The following is a 19,817-nucleotide window of genomic DNA, read 5'->3' on the forward strand; positions in this document are numbered from 1 at the left end:
GTTTTGTGTGAATAAGATTAAATCTCACTTTCACAGAGTACATCAACATATGGGAATTGGGAATTATTGTTTCGATCAGTATATGAAATCATTTTGAAACCTTTCTTGGTCTTTGTTTTTTGCTCTCTTTGCACCCACTATCAATCAGATCACCTCCTCTTCAGTTGGTCCATTCATCCCCTGTCATTTGTTTAAAGGTCAGGCAGGAAGGGCCATCATTCAGCCAGCTATTGGGGTGATTCATTGCAGCCCTAACTGCCCTCCTGAAGCATGAGTGGTGTAGTTCCCAGTCTTCACCAGGGAAATTGCACCACCCCATGTGCCCCCAAGTGGGTGCAGCCCTCCCCACTCCCCTGCAAGAGGTGGGCAGGCCATATCCCTACCTGTATCCACCAGGTCAGTAAGCTCCCTTTCAAAACCACTCTGAAAGACTTCTAGCTAAAATCTGGCTCTGTTCTTGCTCAAAACCAGGACAAACGATATCCCTAAATTTGAATAAGTACCTTTTCATTCCTAATACCACCTTACTCTCCCTTCTTCACTTATTTTCTTACTTCTATCAAATATATCAGACTTTTTCTCTAAATATACCATAAGCCTGTTTATATCTCACTTCATATTGCAATTCATGTTTGTATTAGAGTAACTTACCTTTCATTTCTTTACAAACTGTCTAAAATTTCTCTAAATATTAAATGATTGTCAAATAACTTGTAACAATTTTTAACCAATGTTTGTATATGTCTAATTTGTTATACTTATTTAAATGGCAGATGTTTTTGTTTTTATTTTTAAAGATTGTAAAATTATTGTTCTTCAAATGTGTTGTAATAATCTGGAGCTTTTCTCCCCATGCCTCTGCTGAGGCAGTGTCTCAACGACAGAATTCCCAAAGTAAAACTCCATCTAAAACAACATCAAGGTTATGCTGCGAAACGCTAGAAGTCTGAACATGAAACTGCACTCACTGGAAAGAGTCCTCACCTTGGAAGACGCAGACATTTGTGCAGTCATGAAGACCTGGTTCAAAGCTCTGGAGAGCACCCCAGCCAAATCAGGTTACACCTCCTTCCACACATTCAGACCACAAACTGAAGGCGTGAAAACTAAAGGAGGCACTGTATCAATATTCATTAAAGATAAATACATCTCCAGATTGCTTAAACAGTATGATTCCCTGGAGAAACTTCAGGTGCAAATAATTAACTCTTGGTAGGGCATCTATTTGAGTTATTGCCAGCTACAAGACCCTCCTGTCTACCTATTTGGATCTACTTGAGTATATAAAGATACATGCAAACACTGTGATTTTGGGCAAACTGTAACTACCCATCCATTGACTGAGTAAATTACTCATGCTCAAACCCACTTGCCCAAAGGTTCCTTGACATCATTAACTCCAATGCCCTGGACCAGCTGGTTGACACCCCCACAGGGGGTGCCAACATCCTGGATCTGATGCTTACCAATATGAGGGACCACTGTAGCACCCTCACTGTGAGGTCTTCCCTGATGAGATATAGGTTCATAGGTTCATAGGTAGGTACTAGGCTATCGGCCGTGGGGCCTATACAAGCCCAGCCAAAAAGGTACCCTGGCTTTTGCCACCCAAGAAAATTATTTTCCTGTGCACTGTCGAGCAGAGCCACAGAGGTGATCCCCGGGGTAAATTTCCTATTTCCCATCCAACCATCAAGATTTTTCTTGAAGAGTGCTAATGAGGAGCTTTGTTTGATATAGATAGGTAGTTTATTCCAGAGTATGGGAAGTCTCTGGGACAGGAATCTATCCCTCCGGCATGTTATATTTATTGTGTTGACAAGGTTTAGGTCCCTAGAGCATGTAGCTCAGAGGTATTGGGATTTCTTTAAGTGGAGCATGTCCAACAGCTCTGGGTTTGACATAGCTTTGTATGTTAGGCAGAGATCACCTCTGAGTAGGCGATATGAGACAGAGTAAAGGTGGAGTTTTTTGAGACGGTCTGCGTAGGGCATCTGTTTGAGGCCGGTAATCCTCTTTGTGAGGTATTTCTGCGGCCTTTCCAGTTGTTGTAGATGTCTTGTGAGGGACATACCAAAAGGAGTGTTGTACTCTATAATGGGTCTAATGAGTGATGAGCAGAGGGGAACAATAACCTCTTTTTTTCTGGATGAGAAACATTTTGTGATGAGGTGTGCTACCTAGAAGGATTTCCTGACTACTGTGGCGATGTGATTATCAAAGGAGAGACTACTGTCCAACTGTGTCCCAAGGTCTCTTATCACACTTTCGGTGTTAAGTATACTACTGCCTATGTTGTAGTTCATGGGTACAGAGTTTTTACCAAAGGGGATGACATGCACTTTTTGTCATTGAGCTTGAGGCCATGGCTTTGACACCAGGCATCTGTCTCAGTGAGGCCCTTTTGTAGGATGTCCACATCGTTAGGAGTTTCGATTATGGCTCCTAGTTTGCAGTCATCTGCGAACTTTGTTAGCCAAAGACCTTCTGTGTTAGCCTGTACTTCAGAGAAGTAGATACCAAACAGGAGACGATCCAGGACTGAACCCTGTGGTACTCCACTTGTCATTGGTCTGAAGTCGGATTTGGAGTCTGCTACTTTCACAGTGTGGGTTCTGTCAGTGAGCCAGTTGGCAACCCATCTTGTGACATAGGGATTTATACCTAGTTTAGTGAGTTTATCTATAATTCCAGAGTGGGAGATGGTGTCGAAAGCCTTGGCAAGATCTAGATAGGCTGTGTGAACCACCTTACCCTTGTCTACGGCTTTGGTGACTGCTTCAAAGAAGTCTATCAGGTTTAGGAGACATGATCTGCCTTTTACAAACCCAAACTGGGTGGGATCCAGAGTTTGGAGATTACCAATGTCTTTGTTTATAAGTTCTGTGATGATACGTTCCATGGCCTTGCAGACCAGGCTCGTCAGGCTAATAGGGCGGTAGTTCCTGGGGTCTGTGGTGGCTCCCCTCTTGTGGAGTGGGATAACCGTTGCTGTGCGCCATTCAGCAGGCACAAAGCCTGAGGTGAGGCTATGATTGAACATGGTACTTAGGTGGGGTGCCAGTTCATTCTGTAGTTCATGTAGAACGCAGCCTGGGATGTTGTCTGGTCCCATGGATGCTGTGTTCTTGGCTTTGAAGAGTGTGATTTTTACCTGTGCAGCCATGATTACAGGAACTATACATTCTTCTGGTATAGAGATGGGCTCTTTAGGGGGTGAGAGGGAGGTAAAGTTAGCACTGAACCTATCTGCCAGGATGTTGGCAATATCAGTTGGGTCTGTATATTTAGTGTCATTGTGCTGTAACTCAGAGCAGATCTGAGTGTTGCCATTGAGATTCTTGACATAGCTATAGAATGCTTTGTGGTTGTCTTTAGAATCAGTGGTGATTTTGTTTTCATAACTAGCTTTGCAGGATTTTATCAGGGATCGCAGCTTCTTACTAAGGCTGACCAGGGAGCTCCTCCACTTGTGGAATTTTACTCTCTTTTGCAAGTTTCTTCCTTCTGTTGTACAGTTTGTTTATGGCAGGGGAACTTCAATATGCTTCTTTTATACCCCTGATGACCTGACATCAGGGAAGGGGTGACAGCAGCCGATGCAGGACCCAAGACTTTGGAATTCAGGCCGGCTGAAGGTAACCTGCCAGCAGGATTACCCAAATGCAAATAAGACATGACCACGAATCAGTCTCATTCAAAGTAACTATCACACCAGACCCCCCCCACCAGCAACTAAACTAAAACCTCCTACAAGATGGTATAACCAAAAGAGATGATAGTACATAGCTTTACTGCACCCCCCAGATGGAATTGGCAGTTATGCTGAGTTCTACACCAATGCTTATATACAAACACCTGTATAACTGCATTGACACGGCTGTACCTGACAAGACCAAAACAAGCTCCTCAAGGAAGAGTAGACCACCTAGTGGACAACTGCCATTAACATGCTTTACAATAAGAGGAAGAAATTGCTGTCTAAGAGTAAGATGAAGTGAGCCCTAAATGGGAAGCACTCCCTCCGCTGCTTAAACAAGCAAATAAGACTTCTTGTGACGTTCTCCAAAGCAAACTACAAATCCAAATTAGCTTCCTCAACGAAGGACAATCATAAAGAGTTCTTTAGTTACATCTGTAACCTAAAAGGAAAGGCCCAGATTTTTGCCGAACTGGTAGTTAATGATACCACATATACTCAGCCTGTGGACATAGCTTACCTCTTGATCGACAGGTCCTGTGAAAACTTCACTCCCCTCTCCCCGCCACACTTACCCCATGGCATCCCTACCATTTGTCCCCTACCTTGTATCTCTAAAGAGCAGGTTGTAATGACCTCTCTAAGGCCACAACACACAGCATCTATGGGATCTGATAATATCCCAGGCTGTGTCCTACATGGCTCCAACAAGAATTAACAACACCATTGGGTACTCTTTTTTAATCATAGTCTAAACACTGGCTTCATCCCATCTGAATGGGAAATGGCCACCATTATTTCCTTGCACAAAGGTAGTTCTTCCAATGACCTGAGAACTATGGACCTATTATCCTGACTAGCCTTATCTGCAAGGCCATGGAGCGAATCATCATGGACCTTATCAACAAATCAAAAATACAGGTAATCTCCAAACACTTGACCCTACTCAGTTTGGATTTGTCAAAGGAAGATCATGTCTGTTAAATCTGGTGGACTTCTTCGAGATAGTCAGCAAGGGCCTGGACTAGGGAAATCTGTGAATACAGCCCACGTAGACTTAGCTAAGGCTTTTGACCCCTTCCCCTACTCAAGCATCATTGACAAACTGACCCAGATAGGTATCAACCCTTATATCATTAGATAGGTCATTAACTGGCTCACTGATAGAACACATACAGTCAAAATAGAGGAATCCACCTCCAACAGCAGACCTGTAACCAGTGGTGTTCCACAGGGATCAGTCCTGGGATCTCTACTGTTTGGAATCTATTTCTCTGAAGTACAAACAAAAATTAAAGGTCTGTGGCTGGCAAAGTTTGCTGATTACTGCAAACTGGGAGCAGTCATAGAATCTCCAAATGATGTCAACATCCTACAAGAGGGTCTTACACAAACAAATGACTGGTGACAAATTCATGGCCTTAAACTCAAAGCAAAAAAATGTACTACCATCTCTTTTGGTAAGCGTGATTCTCCTGCTAACTACCACATCAATACTAATACCCAAAGTACGCACTCAGTGTCGCTCGTCTAGTCAGGACACAATAGACGAGACTTTGTGGGTTCTGTTCAAGCAGCTTTATTATGTACAAACACACCAGGATTGAGGCTTAATACTAAATATATTAATATTAGTCCATATGTAGCAATTGAGAGTTATTTTCGTAGTTTACCTTGCCCTGGGCACTGTAACTGCAATACTAAAATGGTAGTGTACATTGCTACCTGCATAAAATGCCTTGCATGTTATGTGGGGAAATCAATTAGGAAATTAAGGGAAAGAATTAGTGAACATTTGAGGGACATTAAAAATAAAAAAAGTGAAAATGCTTAGTACACTGACAATTTGACATGCACAGATTTTAAGCTGTTCCTTTTTTTGTTATTGACAGAATTATTCCAAAGGAAACGGGTGGTGACACTAAGTCAAAGTTAGAAAAATTAGAGATGGAGTGACAGTTGAGGCTGTAAGCTACATCTCCCCCAGGTATTAATGGAAATTTTTCACTCAGTAGAATATTAAGATTAAGAGCAGCTAAATTGTGAATATTTTAGGTTGTAAATGTGTTTTAAAATAGAATAACCAAGGTTAGTCATATAATAGAGATTATTTTACATGTTATAGGATTAACATGTTAAAATTTTATGTATTACTTTTTATTTATTTGATTGTAAAAGGAATGTTATTAGGAATGAATATTGTTTATAAATGTTAATTGTTGGGTGACATCATTGGTCACATGACATTTTAATTATATATTGAACTATGGTTCAGCATGGTTTTACTCTGATAAAGCCCTAAGGAATAATAGGATGAAAGCACTTAGTTCACATTGTTTTTAATGTTCCATTAAACTGAGTGCTGTACTTTAACTGTGGAGTGGCATTTTTTATTTATTTTATTTTTTATTCTGAGTGTTATCCACTCTTTGAGTGGGATATTGTTTTTTATTCTTTAAAAATAGTAACTAGAGGTTGACGATCATTTTCAATCTGAATAGCTCGACCATAGATATAATCATGAAACTTGGAACACGCAAACACTATTGCCAAAAGTTCTTTCTTAATTTGAGCATACTGAACCTCAGTTTGAGTAAAAGTTCTTGATGCATAGGCTACTGGTCTGTCTTCCTAAAGAATGACTGCACCAAGACCAAATTTTGAAGTATCACAGGAAAGGGTTACTAGCTTGTTCACATCATAGTATCTTAAATGTACGGGGAATGGCAATTTTCCTCTTAAGGTCATCAAATACTTTCTGGTGCTGTTCTGACCAAGACCATGTAACATTTTTACACGTTACCTCTCTCAAAGGTACTGTCATCTCACTGAAGTCTAATATAAACTTGCCTAAATAGTTGACCATACCAAGAAAACATTGTAGAGCTTGAACATTATCTGGAGCTGGCATCTCGAGAATGGCTGCCTGTTTAGACAGATTTGGTTGCAAGCCAGTACTAGTAAACAAATGACCAACATGTGTAACTTCTGGTAGTCTGAATTTGCACTGCAGAGGATTGAGCTTTAAGTTCACTTCATGTGCTCTGTCTAGAAATCTCTTAAGATTTCTGTCATGCTCTGCTTCACCATTGCCTCCGACCAATCAATCATCTACTATTATGGCACAGGTATATCCTGAAAAAATTTGCTCCACTGCATGCTGAAAGACTTCACTTGCAGAATTTATCCCAAATAGCATTCTCAGGAATCTATATCTGCCAAATGGGGTACTGAAAGTAGTCAGTAATGAGGATTTGTGATCAAGCATTACTTGCCAAATTGAACTCTGCATCTAAGACAGAAAAAACAGTGACTTCTTCGACTGTATGTTTTGGATGATGCGGTCTCTTCAATGCCTTGTTCAAATCTTTTGAGTCAATATATATTCTGATTTCATCTGGGCCTTTTTTGTGAGCTGCTACCATGGACGAAACCCATTCAGTTAGTTCTGTAACTGGACAAATTATTGCTCGCTGCACCACTTCATCCAACTGAGCTTTGACTCTATCCTGCATGACTATCGGAACTCTTCTTGCAGGTCTGACCACTGGACTAACCTCTGGGTCTAACTTCATAGACTACATGACTGGAAGTTTGCCCAACTTGTTATCAAAAATATCAGCATACTCTTTGAAAATGGCTTTGAAGAAACTGAAACAAGGATATGAACTTCTTTGGTAAAAGAAAGTAGATTTCATTCTCAGACTGTCTGTGAGACCCAATAATGACTGCACAGGTCTTCAAACTACATAGAATAATAATCTATAACAGCTCTTGGCCACATAACATGAAAGTACTACTGAGTCTTTGGTTTGAATTTTTTCACCTCCATAAGCAACAAGTTTCACACAACTAACCACATTAAGTTGTTCATTAACTCTCAGTTTAGCAAAAGTATCTGCTGATATAACATTACACTGAACCAGTGTCTACTTTAAGCTCGGTGGATTTACCATTGATCTAGACAGTGCAAAACACTTAATTTCTTGTTAACAAATTCACTGTATCAACCTTTTCATCAACTACTGATACATCATCTATGTAGAAAGTGGACTACTGCAATTCTACTTGATTGGTTTGCTTTCTAGAGTGACCTTTCTTTATAACTGTGTGTGTTTTACTTGATTTGCAAAACTTTTGAACATGATTCAATTTTTTACACTTGTGGCATTGCTGACCAAAAGCTAAGCATTTCTCTCTTCATGATGGGCTCCATAATTACGACAGTTAACAATAAGGTTGGGCTTATGTTTTGCTGACTCACCTCTGTACTACACTGAGCATGCATCTTTCTTAGAACTTGATGGAACACTATGTGGTTTCCCTGGCAAACCAGCAGAGGCTGTGGCTGCCATGTGTTTAGGCCTGCTTCTCTTTGCCACATGTTGCATGCTGTCTACATTTACTCTAGAGCTTGTTGAAACCATACTCTTATCACTTGCAAGCACACTTGTGTGCCTTTCTGTAACTTCATGGATTTGACAAATCTCTATAGCTTTGCTCAACATTAAATCATGTCACAAAGCAAAATATTTTTCCCTGCAGCACTATTAATACCACACACATGCATGTCCTTTATCAGCTCATCCTTTAGGTAACCAAACTGACACATTTGAGCTTTGTTTCCTCAGGTCAGTTATAAAAACTGCAAATGTTTCCCCTGGTTTCTGATCTCGTGTGTAAAACAAATTATCTATAATGTAATATTTGTCTGGGGGTTACACATCTCTCTGAATTTGCCCTTCAAACATTTAGGGTCTTCCCTTGATTCAGCTTGTACAACAATAGGACAGTTTTCACATTCTCCTTCATATACTGCTGGTGCATACACAAATGAATGCTCACTTTCTGTGACCTCTGACCCAGCTAGGTTTAACAAAATGAATGCCCTAGTGCATACGTCTGTATCTGAGTAAGCTGCTTGTATAAAAATATTGTACTCTTGCTCAAATACTCTCCAATTCTCTGCAATATTCTGATCAAATACAAGTGGTGAGGGCTTTCGAAATCTGGCTGCCATATTAACACACACCAGTGAAGGGTTTTGCAAATATGCACGAACATACACACATATACATATGTCAGAAATTTATGCCAGCACTTGTAACTATGCCCAGTAGCTCAATAAGCCTCTGAATAACTGAATGCTGCAAAGCAAGTTTCCCGAGCACTGCAGTACTCTTGAAATCACTGTACCATAAGAAATCACCCTTTATCAGTATAAGAAACTTTTCAAATAACTGCACTGTGTGAATAAACTGGACAGGAGAAGCTCGGAATAAGAAACATTTCAAAGTAATTGCATTTTGCGAATAAACAGTACACAGCACACTGAAACTTCCCCAATATGGTGGCACTTCACTAAGTAACTCTTTACAGTGCAAGACACATTCTGTAATGGAGGCACTCTGCGAATAGACACACCTAGCACAAGAAACTTTTTGAAATGGTGTACTTTGACTGCACTTCAAGAAATAGTTGCACTTTCCACACTGACAGACTCTCCAGAATAAATGCACAGCAGTAAGCACACACTGTAAGCACTTTCACACACTTTGAAATACTTCATATAACTTTACACACTTTGAGATACTTCGAATAATTCTAGTTATGCCCTTGATACAATGCAAAATAGTAGTTATGCCAAAACACAGTACTTTGCCCAAAAACATGCAATTTCCTTGCTTTACTCATGCTTAATGTGGCCTTTTTTGTCCTTATTATATTCGTTTTGCTTGTTTAATCTCCTTTTATGCCCATTGTACTTTTCTTGTGCCCATTTTACTCTAAACATGCCCATTTGGCTTTAAATATACTCATTTTGCAACTCTGAGGTAATTTTTGACCCTTTATAAGCTTTTCTGACAATTGTTTTATCCAATAACTTAATCTTAAACATTTCACTTAGTTAATAAACCTTTCATGCCTTTCATTTGTTTAATAATGCGGTTTGTGCCCTTGTAATGATCCATTTCATCTTATTTATAAAACAAACTGTTTGTGTAATTTTTTTGTTACCTTTGTTGCTTTTCTGGCTCATTTTCATTTTCATTTCTTTTAGTTTACCTTCACTGTTGTCTCTGCACCTCATGGATCTGAATATCAGTTTCTGGCATCCCATTTCTGACACCATGTCACTTGTCTAGTCAGGACACAATAGAGGAGACTTTGTGGGTTCTGTTCAAGCAGCTCTATTATGTACAAACACATCAGGACTGAAGCTTAATACTTTAACTTAGGTAAACTTATAAACAAACTTGCTATTGCACTCATACATGTTCACTGTCTGGCTGCACTCTCAAAATGGCACTGAGTATAGTACATGCTTGCTATTTATATATGCACATTCAGTCCCTGAAACCCTTCCTAAAGACATAGCACACACACACTGCTCTACACACAGGCAGACAACATTCTTATCTTTGATCACCATGTCTCCATAGTGGTAAGAAGGGCATTCTATATAACTCATCTCATAAGTAAGGGCATTGCCTCCAGAAAAAAGAAGTTATAACCTCTCTGTACTCTTCCGTCATCAAGCCGGTAACTGAGTACAATGCCCCTTTTGGTATGTACCTTTCCAAGCATCTGCAGCAATTGGAAAAACCATAAAGGTTCTTCACAAAGAAAAGTCAAGGTATTCAGCATCTGCCCTTTGTGGGTCATCTGAAATCACCATCACTTTATTGTGTTTCATACAGACTACTCAGAGGTGATCTCTTTCTTGCATATAAGGCAATCTCTTACCCTCCTTTATTGGAAATGCTGCATAGCCACAACTCAAATGGTACATGGGTTACTTACTCTAAAGACCTTAACCTGGTATGTGACATTAATAGAACCTGCTGGAGGGACAGATTTGTCTCCCAGAGATTACCACACCTTTGGAACAGACTCCCACCTCATGTCAAACAAAGCACCTCATTGGCTCTCTTCAAACACAATCTAGACGATTGGATGGGTAACCATAAATTCACCCCGGGGTTCCACCTGTGTCCCTCTTGGACATGGGCATTAGGTGCTGATTGTGGAAATAAGGGTAGAATTTTGCTAGGCTTGTAAGGACCATGTGGCCATTAGCCTAGTAATTTCCTATGATCCTATGAGAAAGAGACCAAAAATATGAGGCAAAAATCTGGACATTCTGCGAAAATCTGAATAGTTGAGAAATATGCCTCCTTATGAAAGACTCTTCTGGGGATTCATTACTTTTAATCCAATCAGAAAAATATCTTGGAATATTATAGGACCTCCCTCTATAATATGCAATACAATTGGATGGATTTGGAGTAGTCTTCAGTCCACTTTTAGTACTGCAACAAACTATCTTCCTCCCCTGGTGGAATAGTAGGTGCAGACATGATTAACAGACATGATTATCCCATATGATCCCCAAAATCCCCCCTAAACTTCCTAAAAAGTAAGCAGTACTGCATTACTGCAGAAAACAAAAAAAAACTTTGGTGGTTGTTGTTGACCCAAAAGGGAACTGCACTGCTTAATAATTTGAAAGGCAAACTAACTCCCAGCTATTAAATTTCTAGTAAGAAGAACTACTTGACAAGTTCTGATACCCTATGTGTAACAATGGGCCTGGGACATGAACCATTTACATGTTACCCAGTCCATTAGAGACATAGGTGCCAAACTAGGGGTTGCAGACATAAAGGACAAGAGAGAAATAAAGGAGTGTGAGAAATGCAGAAAAAAAGGGGTGAGTCATGTGGGATGAGAGCAGGAATATTCCCAGAGGGTTTTGAGATGGGAATGATGCAGGGTCTTAAAGGTAGAGTGGATGCCTGTAGTACAAATAAAAGGTGGCAGGGAGTTCCAGAGGTAAGCTAGGGAAAAGGATAGTAGGTACTTGCCTGGAGGATGAGCAGGCTTGTGCAGTTCAAGCAAATTCTAGTTATTGGATCTTAGAAGTCTGTTGGGTGGGTGCATTTTAAAGGAGGAGGCAAGGGAGGGGCAGATGGAGGGATTAAAGATGTGTTTATGGGCATGAGAAAGTTGAATATAGGTAAGATGGTTGGGAAGTTCAAGCCAATTTAGTTTGTGAAGGGCATTCCAGTGGTGGGAGGAGGATTTATAGCTGGTAGCAAACTTAGACATTTTGTTATAACAGGAGGATAGCTTTGTTTTTAGAGAAGATTGAAGGTTGGTAAGAAGTGGGGCACCATACAGGACAGAAGGAATGAGGAAGGTGTTGGAGAGTACAAGTTTAGTAGTGGGAGTGATATAGCGGTTATGGAGGTAGAGCATGCCTAGTTTCTGGTGGGTTTTCTTTATATTAGGTAGTAGGTGGGTATCAAATTTTAACTCTTCATCAATAAGGACTCCTAGAAGCTTTGCATGGGAGGCTTCCTCAGGAGAGGTATTGTTTCGGCTAGTAATGGAGAATGAGTTCTTGTCTATAATGGTACTTTTTGAAGGGGAAAATAGCATAATTTTTTACTTCAAAGGAGACCATTTTCTGGTCTGACCTTACCAGGGAGGGCAGGGTTCCTATTACCAGATTGCAGACGCAGTTTGTCGAATGCATCTTGATTGAACTGACAAGAGTGAAAAGGCAAAATAACAAAGTGGCTTTTCAGCAAATTCTTTCCCTGAGAAAGAATTCACTTGGCTGCTTCTGTTAATTTGCCATTTTCGGCACTGTAATGTGACCTCGCAGTTGGTATATTTAAGTAGGGGGGTGTGAGGGGTATGTGTGGGAGTGAAGCCCGCCACATTATGTAATGTTTTAAAGTTTTTTTTTTAAATTTCAGAACAGTGATTTTTTTTGCCTTGGAAAAAAAATCGCTGTTCTGAGGTTTTGACGTTGTAAGCATTCGCTTACATGGGGTTGGTTATTTATTGTTCGCTTTTCTAAGCATGCGATAATATAATATAGACCCGGAGGGCATTACAGTAGGGGGTGTGCAGCAGTCTCCCATATTAGTGAGGACCAGATTCAGTATGGTTGCAGCCTGGTTGGTATATTGACTATCTGGTCCAGGGAATTTGTGTTTACAAAATCCAGGAATCTCTGTGCCTGTGCGTTTGGTGTCGCATAGAATTTCCAGTTAATAGTGGGGTAATTAAAGTCACCCAAGAATATGGTATTGGGTTGGATGGTTAGTGTTTCTATTAAGTTTAAGTACATGGTATGGGTTTCCTGGGTCATAGAGGGGGACCTATAGCTTGCAAGGAAGTGGTACTGGATTTTACCTATGGTGATTTGTACATGGAGCAGCTCAAGTGCATCATCCTGTTTGACTAGCCTTGAAGTATATTTATTTTTAATGTAAATAGAGTGGATTCTGCTAAAATTCAAAGTCTGGTTATATTTGCATTCACAGTCTGTTGCATACAGAAACTTGCAGAATATACACTGATGAGAGAATATACTTTGCAGCACTTGTTTACCATAGGACTTGTGTCCCTACCATACCTCTAACATAGTTGGATTTATACAGCTCTTTATATACAGTTTTAGTCCTGTAGAAACAATACTAAGCTTCCTTGTTTAACAATGTCTTGTAAGAGACCAGCTTCATTGTTCTGTATTCTGGATCTGTGTATATGAACATATGTTCTTTGTGCCAATGCTGATAAGCATATCCTGTTTTGGTTCTTGCATACATCCTGTTTGAGTCTGTAAGGGAAGAATGTCCATTCAGCAGATTCCTTTTTCCAAGCCTTTTCTTTCAGCATATTTACAACATAATTAATTTCAGACTAATATTAATAAAATCTAACATCCACCTTTAGTCCCTGCTTGTGAAGTAGCTGTCCTAAATGTGTGGAAGGCATTATAACCTTGAACTGTTAGCGTGCTCTCCATGGCTTTAAACCATGTCTCAGTGACCACACAGATGTCAGCATTCTATAGGGTAAAGAGAGCTTCTAAGGAGTGGAGTTTTTTTGCTTAGACTCCTAGCATTGAGCAGTAATACCTTTAGATTTTCTTGGTTTTGATTTGCTATGTTGGAAGTACTTTCAGTTTGGCATTGCCTAAAAAAGGCACTATGGGGGAAGACAATATTTTAGCTAATATTTGAAAGCCTGGAGGGGAGAGATGCAGATCATCCCTGGCAAAGCAGCATGGTCTGTTGACCATATCTTTCTATGCTGACAAATATTGCCCCCCCCTTAGAATGACACCAGAAACTAAGCCAATTATTAAAGTCAATTATCTTGTGTTCGTATTGTGGCATCATCCTTGTAGGAAGTAAAATGTTGCTCAATGCAAGGCTCATACCAGCCTGAGATAGATATTCCGAGAGCTCCATGATGCCTCTCTTCTTATATTCTAGGGAGGTACATCTTAGGTCATTTACTCCCACATGGATTATGGCTGAGTCATAATGGTAATTGTGGTCTAATGACCTGAGTGCATGCATAATGTGGCAGATCCTAGCCCAGAGGCGCCGGAAGCTGTTCAAGACTGGGGGGGGGCAGATGGTGACAGGGGCACTTAGTGACCTAAAAGGGCATTTTTTTACAACTATTTACTACCACAACATAGGTTCACTTGGAGAACATTTTAAGCTTAGCCAATTTCCATTTTGGTGCTTGAATTAACATTTCCTGATTGGTTTTGCCTATACCATGACTGATAATTGTATTTTAGCCCTAGTGAGAATAAATGTGATCATGCTATAGATAATTTGAGGGGACTCATGTAAGGGATGCAGCATTTAGGAACTGCCTCTGTCAATTAGTGGCACGAGGGGCAATCCCGGAGTACATTTTCTATTACCCATCCTTAGATCTAAGTTGCATTTAAATATGGACAGGGATGAGCTTTGTTTTACTTGAATGGATAGTCTGTTCTGGATATATATCCATCTCTCCACAACATTCAGTTTATTTACCTGGACTGAGTATTTCTGATGCCATTTGACTTGCTGATGTTCAATAGGTCCATCTGTATTAAGTTGGAGGATACCTTGCATGCCAGAAACGTCACCTCTAAGCAATCTGTAGGATACTGAGTATAGTGATAAATCTTTGAGGTGGTCCATGCAAGACCTGTTGTTTAGGACTTGTATCCTTTTAGTAAGGTATCTATGTGGGTATTCCAATTGTTGCATGGGTCTGAACAGATACATGACAAAGTGGACATTATACAAAATGATTAACCTAATGAGGGCTTTCTAAAGGGGAACAACTCATCTCTAGATCTAGTCACAATCAATTTGTTTATAAGCTGTGCAATACAGAAATACTTTCTTATGACTCTGGGCAAGTTCCCAAATGCCGAACAACTGTGTCATTTCTCAGGGGGCATTATCAATTTGTGAGTTCCCTGGAATCGATAACTTCCCAAAAGATACAGTAATGCATTTCTTGGAGTTTAGTTTCAATTCATGATTCTGCCACCAGTTATTGTTTGGGACAAATCTTCCTGGATGATGGTTAAGTCATTTGGGGATTCAGAAACTGCTCTTATCTTGCAGTCATCTCAAACTTAGTCAGCCAAAGCCCTTTGGTATGTCCTTTTACTTTTGAGATGCATATGCCAAACAGAAAAAGTCTCAGCACTCCACTGGTGACTGGTCTATTCCCCTGTTTTAATCTCCTGCAGCCTGTGAGCAAGCATACATGTATACATTCTTTGATTCACCTTCCTGATTGTATTAACCTGATTGTATTAAATTATATTCCTTGTATAATACAGCACCACTTGTTAGAATGTGTTTTAAATTTGTAGTTTGGAACAGTCTTCTAGTAAACAATGAAACAAAATGTATGAACCAATAATGACAAAACTACACATTTCAGAAAATTTCTAGCATAAAAGGCCACTCAAAATTCTGTCGTTACAATCCACCAATATCAGTAAATATGCAAAATCTCTGCAGAAGTAAGTCTAAATAATTCCACATTAAAAGGATCTGTAACTAATGAAGAGGCTGCTGCTAGCAAACAACTTTATATTTCATTGTTTCATCTACAAATAAAGTGACTGTTGCCCTTGAAGAATAAATTGCCTATGCTACATTAAAAAACTTCTGCATCAAAAATAAGTATACTATCTGTTGTGCTACTAACAATGCAAACAACTTAGCATAAGTAGCACTAAACTTCTCTTCCACTGAAACTCTCAGCTCCTTGTAAAATCCACTTGATGGTCAACTAAATCTGTCAACTTCACAGCACAGGAAATCTGGAAAAAGCCAACATTTATTTGGGGGGGGTGGCAAAGGCCCAAACCAGGGTCACATTTTAAATATTGCTTGTATAATCTTAGTAAGTTGTTAAAATAAAGTGTTTTGTGTTACCATGTGCTTCCTGAAAGATAAGAACACTGAAACTTAAAGAGCTATCATTATTTAGTGAATTCAGTTCTCACTGATTTACCAAAAAACACAAATTTTAAGAGGAACAGACCAAAAGTATGAGAAAAATATTCTATGAAAATATGGACAGTGGAGAGCTATGGACTCAACTCCCTGAATCACAAGTGGTGGTATGGGTAGAGTTCAGGCTCTTGTTTGAGACTGAGTAACACTAACCACCAGGTATACCTAACTGGGGCATTTTAGACACACACACACACACACACACACACACACACACACACACACACACACACACACACACACACACACACACACACACACACACACACACACACACACACACACACAGAAGCAGCATAACTCCTGCAAATAAAAGAACAAAACTCTCCTTACTGGCATGACTCTGTATCTGGCAGCACCGACAGAACAGCGGCAGCATAACTCCTGTAACACAGAGCAATAAGAGAACAAGAGCAGCTAGTTTAGTTAGTTTAACTTCTGCACATGAATCCATGTTAGCGTGAAAACTCCACTTCATTCATTTTTCCCGACAGGTCTTGCAGCTGTAAAAGTGGGTGGGTGGGGAGGCTCCCCCTCCCCCTGGCTCTATGGTTCCAGCACCCAAGTCTTAGCCGTTGATAAGCAACTGACGGTAGCTTTCTCCTTACTCAGCCTGGTGAGAAGGACATCAGTGTGTCTCACAATGGAGTCTCCAATGACTAAAATGTTGGTTGTGTGGTGGCTTGCCTTATTGACTTAGAGGTAGAGGCTCCATGAGATGTAACTCTATGTGTTGATATGGGTGTTGTTTTGAAAGAGTGCATTTGGGGCTGCTGAGGGTATTTGTTATGTGTACTTCATCTAGGTGGTCTTTGTGGTTTAGAAAGGTTACATGTAAGTGCTTCAGCATATGTGGGTCAATATGTTTGCTTTAAATTGTGTGTGATGGGTGCAGCATGTGTACTACTGATAACCTTATTGACATCAGGAGTACTTTTATGTGACAGCATTTTCTCCAGTGACATTGTGTAAATAATCTCTCACATACCATTTCAGCTTGTTTGAGAATGAACTGGTTGTCAGTAAACATGAGGCAATTTCTACATTGCCTCAGGATGCCAATATCCACCAAGCCTGTAATGGAGACAGGCTATTTTGTTTATTTTATTTATTATTTGCTAACTGGTTGAGTGGGCATGTCTGAAGACACTTTTTAGCCATAAGTCCACCAGGGATGATTGCTCCCGACACATATCAGGCTTTGTCTGAGGGAGCAATGGCAGCTAGGTTTGAAAAGGGCTCAGGTTGAGAGACTGGTTGGTATACATTTCTATGGTGCTGGGGAAGTGTGTGTCTGTGTTATCTGTTAACATGTGGTGAGAGCTAAGGGACAGCACAGTGGCTCAGTAGATAGTGTTGTTTCCTCACAACAGGGGTTCCTCAGTTCAATTCTTGGCTGCAGTGACTTCTGTGCAGAATCTATATGTCTTCAATGTGTTCATGTGGGTTTTCTCTGGGTGCTCTGATTTCCTCCTACATTACAAAGACATGCAGTAGGTGGACTGCACACTCTAAATTGGACATAGGTGTGTGTGCCAGTGTGCAGTGTGAAAGAATAACCATGACAGTGCTAGCCACCCGGCTGAACCTTGACTGTAGATTATTGTCACTGTTGAAGTGACTCCCAACCCAATATACAAAAATGGGTTATGGATGGATGTGATGAGAGCTAATAGTAGATATAGAATGGCATTTTGTTCCTTGCCATCAGTCATGAAACTACATGTATAAAAGGACTGGATCCTCATTCATTATTTGCATAATCTGTTCAACATTTCAACATTTCAAACCTGGAAGACATAAAATAATAATAATAAAAGGGAATTTATTTTTTGTTTTTCTTCTGCTCCTCCTCTGTTTATTCTGGAAATATCCAGGGATTTTTTCCTAAGACAACCATCGTATATTTACTTTGCATTAAGTTATCACTAATTGCACTGTATTTATGTGTTGAATCTGGCTTGACTAATTTTCCTTTGGAACAGTTTATTTCTTTAATTCACTGTGTTTGTGGCCACTGTTTTGAGGAAGAACTGCTTACTCTAAAAGAGCATGTCTGTGTTCAGCCATAATTTTCATCATTTTTCAATAAATGATGTACTGCCTGCCTGGGAATTGCAGTGTAATTACCAGCTAACTCATTTCCGGAATAGAGCTGTAGAGCTGGCGTTGAGCGCACAAAATGAATGCATGTGTTTATGTGTGAGAGGGGGGTGGAAGTCTGTGTGTTTGCAGTTGAGTGCTTTCATTGTTAGAACTTATTTACACAAAGGTACCTCTAATAAAGTTTCCAGTCAGACCAATCCAAGCTGCTAATGCAATGTATGCATGAGATCAAATATCCTGGACAGAAAAGGGAGTGGATGAGGGGGTGGAAGATGAACCAAGTTACGGTGCTAGGGTAAAAAAATCAGGGCAAAGGAACGTCTTTGTCTGGATGATGATTGATGAGTGGAGGAGCTGAAGAGGAGATTAGTCTAGCCCCATTATTCTTAACACAAGAACAGAGGTATTTCAATCCTCTGCACAGGACTCCAACTGACTTTACAAGACTCCTTTTGAGAAAAAGAAAGCATGTTAAACAGAACAGTTAAAAAGTTGTTTTGTCAAGCAAGCAATTAGTAAATCAGCCAAAGACTTCTGCTGCTTAGCAGAGCTAGTCAGAGTGCTGCCTTACTATTTCCAGAACGAGAAATGTACTCAGCGTCTGGCTTACCTCTACTAGTGCATGCAGCTGTGACAGGGTGCTTCTTGGTTATGTAGTCAGAATGCTCAACATCTGTATCTGATAAGATGTAGCTCAGTCTTCCCACAACTTCTGGATCTGCAAACACAGTAACCATGTGTCATCCTGTAATTGAATTTCTGAGTTTCTTCCACAGAAACGCAGTAACTACGTTTAAATATATACTTCCTGTATCTTGCTCAGAAATACTAGCCTTGTAAGAAGCGGCCATACTTCTCAGTTTTCCCTGATTTTAAGAGAAGTCCCTGATTGTTGATTAAAAGTTTGTTTTGCTCTCCTAATCCCTCATAAAACTATAGATTTTCTGAGAAATATTTGTGGATAACTATAAATAATGACAATAATTAAAGTTACATATTTCTCTTACGTCTGAAAAAATTAATATTAATTCACATTATCTTATTCTGTCACCATCTCAGGTTAATAGTGTTAATATTTTTAAATGTGTCTCTGATTGTCCCTGATAATTTCTGGATATGTCCTGTTTCTGGAAGTAAGAGGTTAAGAGCTAAGGTAGTAACGTTCTTTTCACTAGCTTAGCAGCACTGAAACATTGGTAGATCTGGTTTAATAGCAAAATGAGGTGCTAGAAAGCTGACTGAAAGTAGGATGAGAGAAAACAGGATACAGAGCAGTACATGAAGGCAGATTTAATAAATGCAATCGGTACTTACGTATTATCGCAACCAGATCTTGTATGCTGGTGTAACTCGTAATATGATCACAAAACTACTTTTTGCTGAAGTAAAAAGGGTGTGTGAAGTGTTAAGTACTGTTTTGCCACTTTGGGAATGACATGTAGGAAAAGGAACAATTGCAGAAATTGTCTAACTAGGTAGTGTCCTTTCCCGCTTTCTGTCTGCTTTGTGCTTTGCAGTGGAACTGTAGGCTGTTAATTTTCTATGATTAGTGGGAAACAGTGATTTAGGTGTCATGCTCAAGGCTGTGTAGAAAAAATATGAAGTGTGCGTGTCTGCCACCGTTACTGGAAGATGTTGGCCTTACATTTGTGTGTGTGTGT

General features: G+C 39.9%; 1 long non-coding RNA gene across 1 annotated transcript in view; it reads right to left on the bottom strand.

Moving 5' to 3' along the window:
* LOC122788326 overlaps positions 1-19,541 on the bottom strand; it is a 138,857-nt gene extending 119,316 nt beyond the window's left edge. Inside the window, exons 1-2 of the long non-coding RNA XR_006362638.1 lie at positions 19,471-19,541; positions 18,767-18,874 (exon numbers count right to left, since the gene is read on the bottom strand). This is a non-coding gene — a long non-coding RNA (uncharacterized LOC122788326). The remainder of the gene's footprint in view (positions 1-18,766; positions 18,875-19,470) is intronic.
* Between the last annotated feature and the right edge of the window lie 276 nt (positions 19,542-19,817).

Source organism: Protopterus annectens, chromosome 13.part0 (genome assembly GCF_019279795.1).
Source record: "Protopterus annectens isolate FY-2018-M chromosome 13.part0, PAN1.0, whole genome shotgun sequence".
Lineage (NCBI taxonomy): Eukaryota > Metazoa > Chordata > Ceratodontiformes > Protopteridae > Protopterus > Protopterus annectens.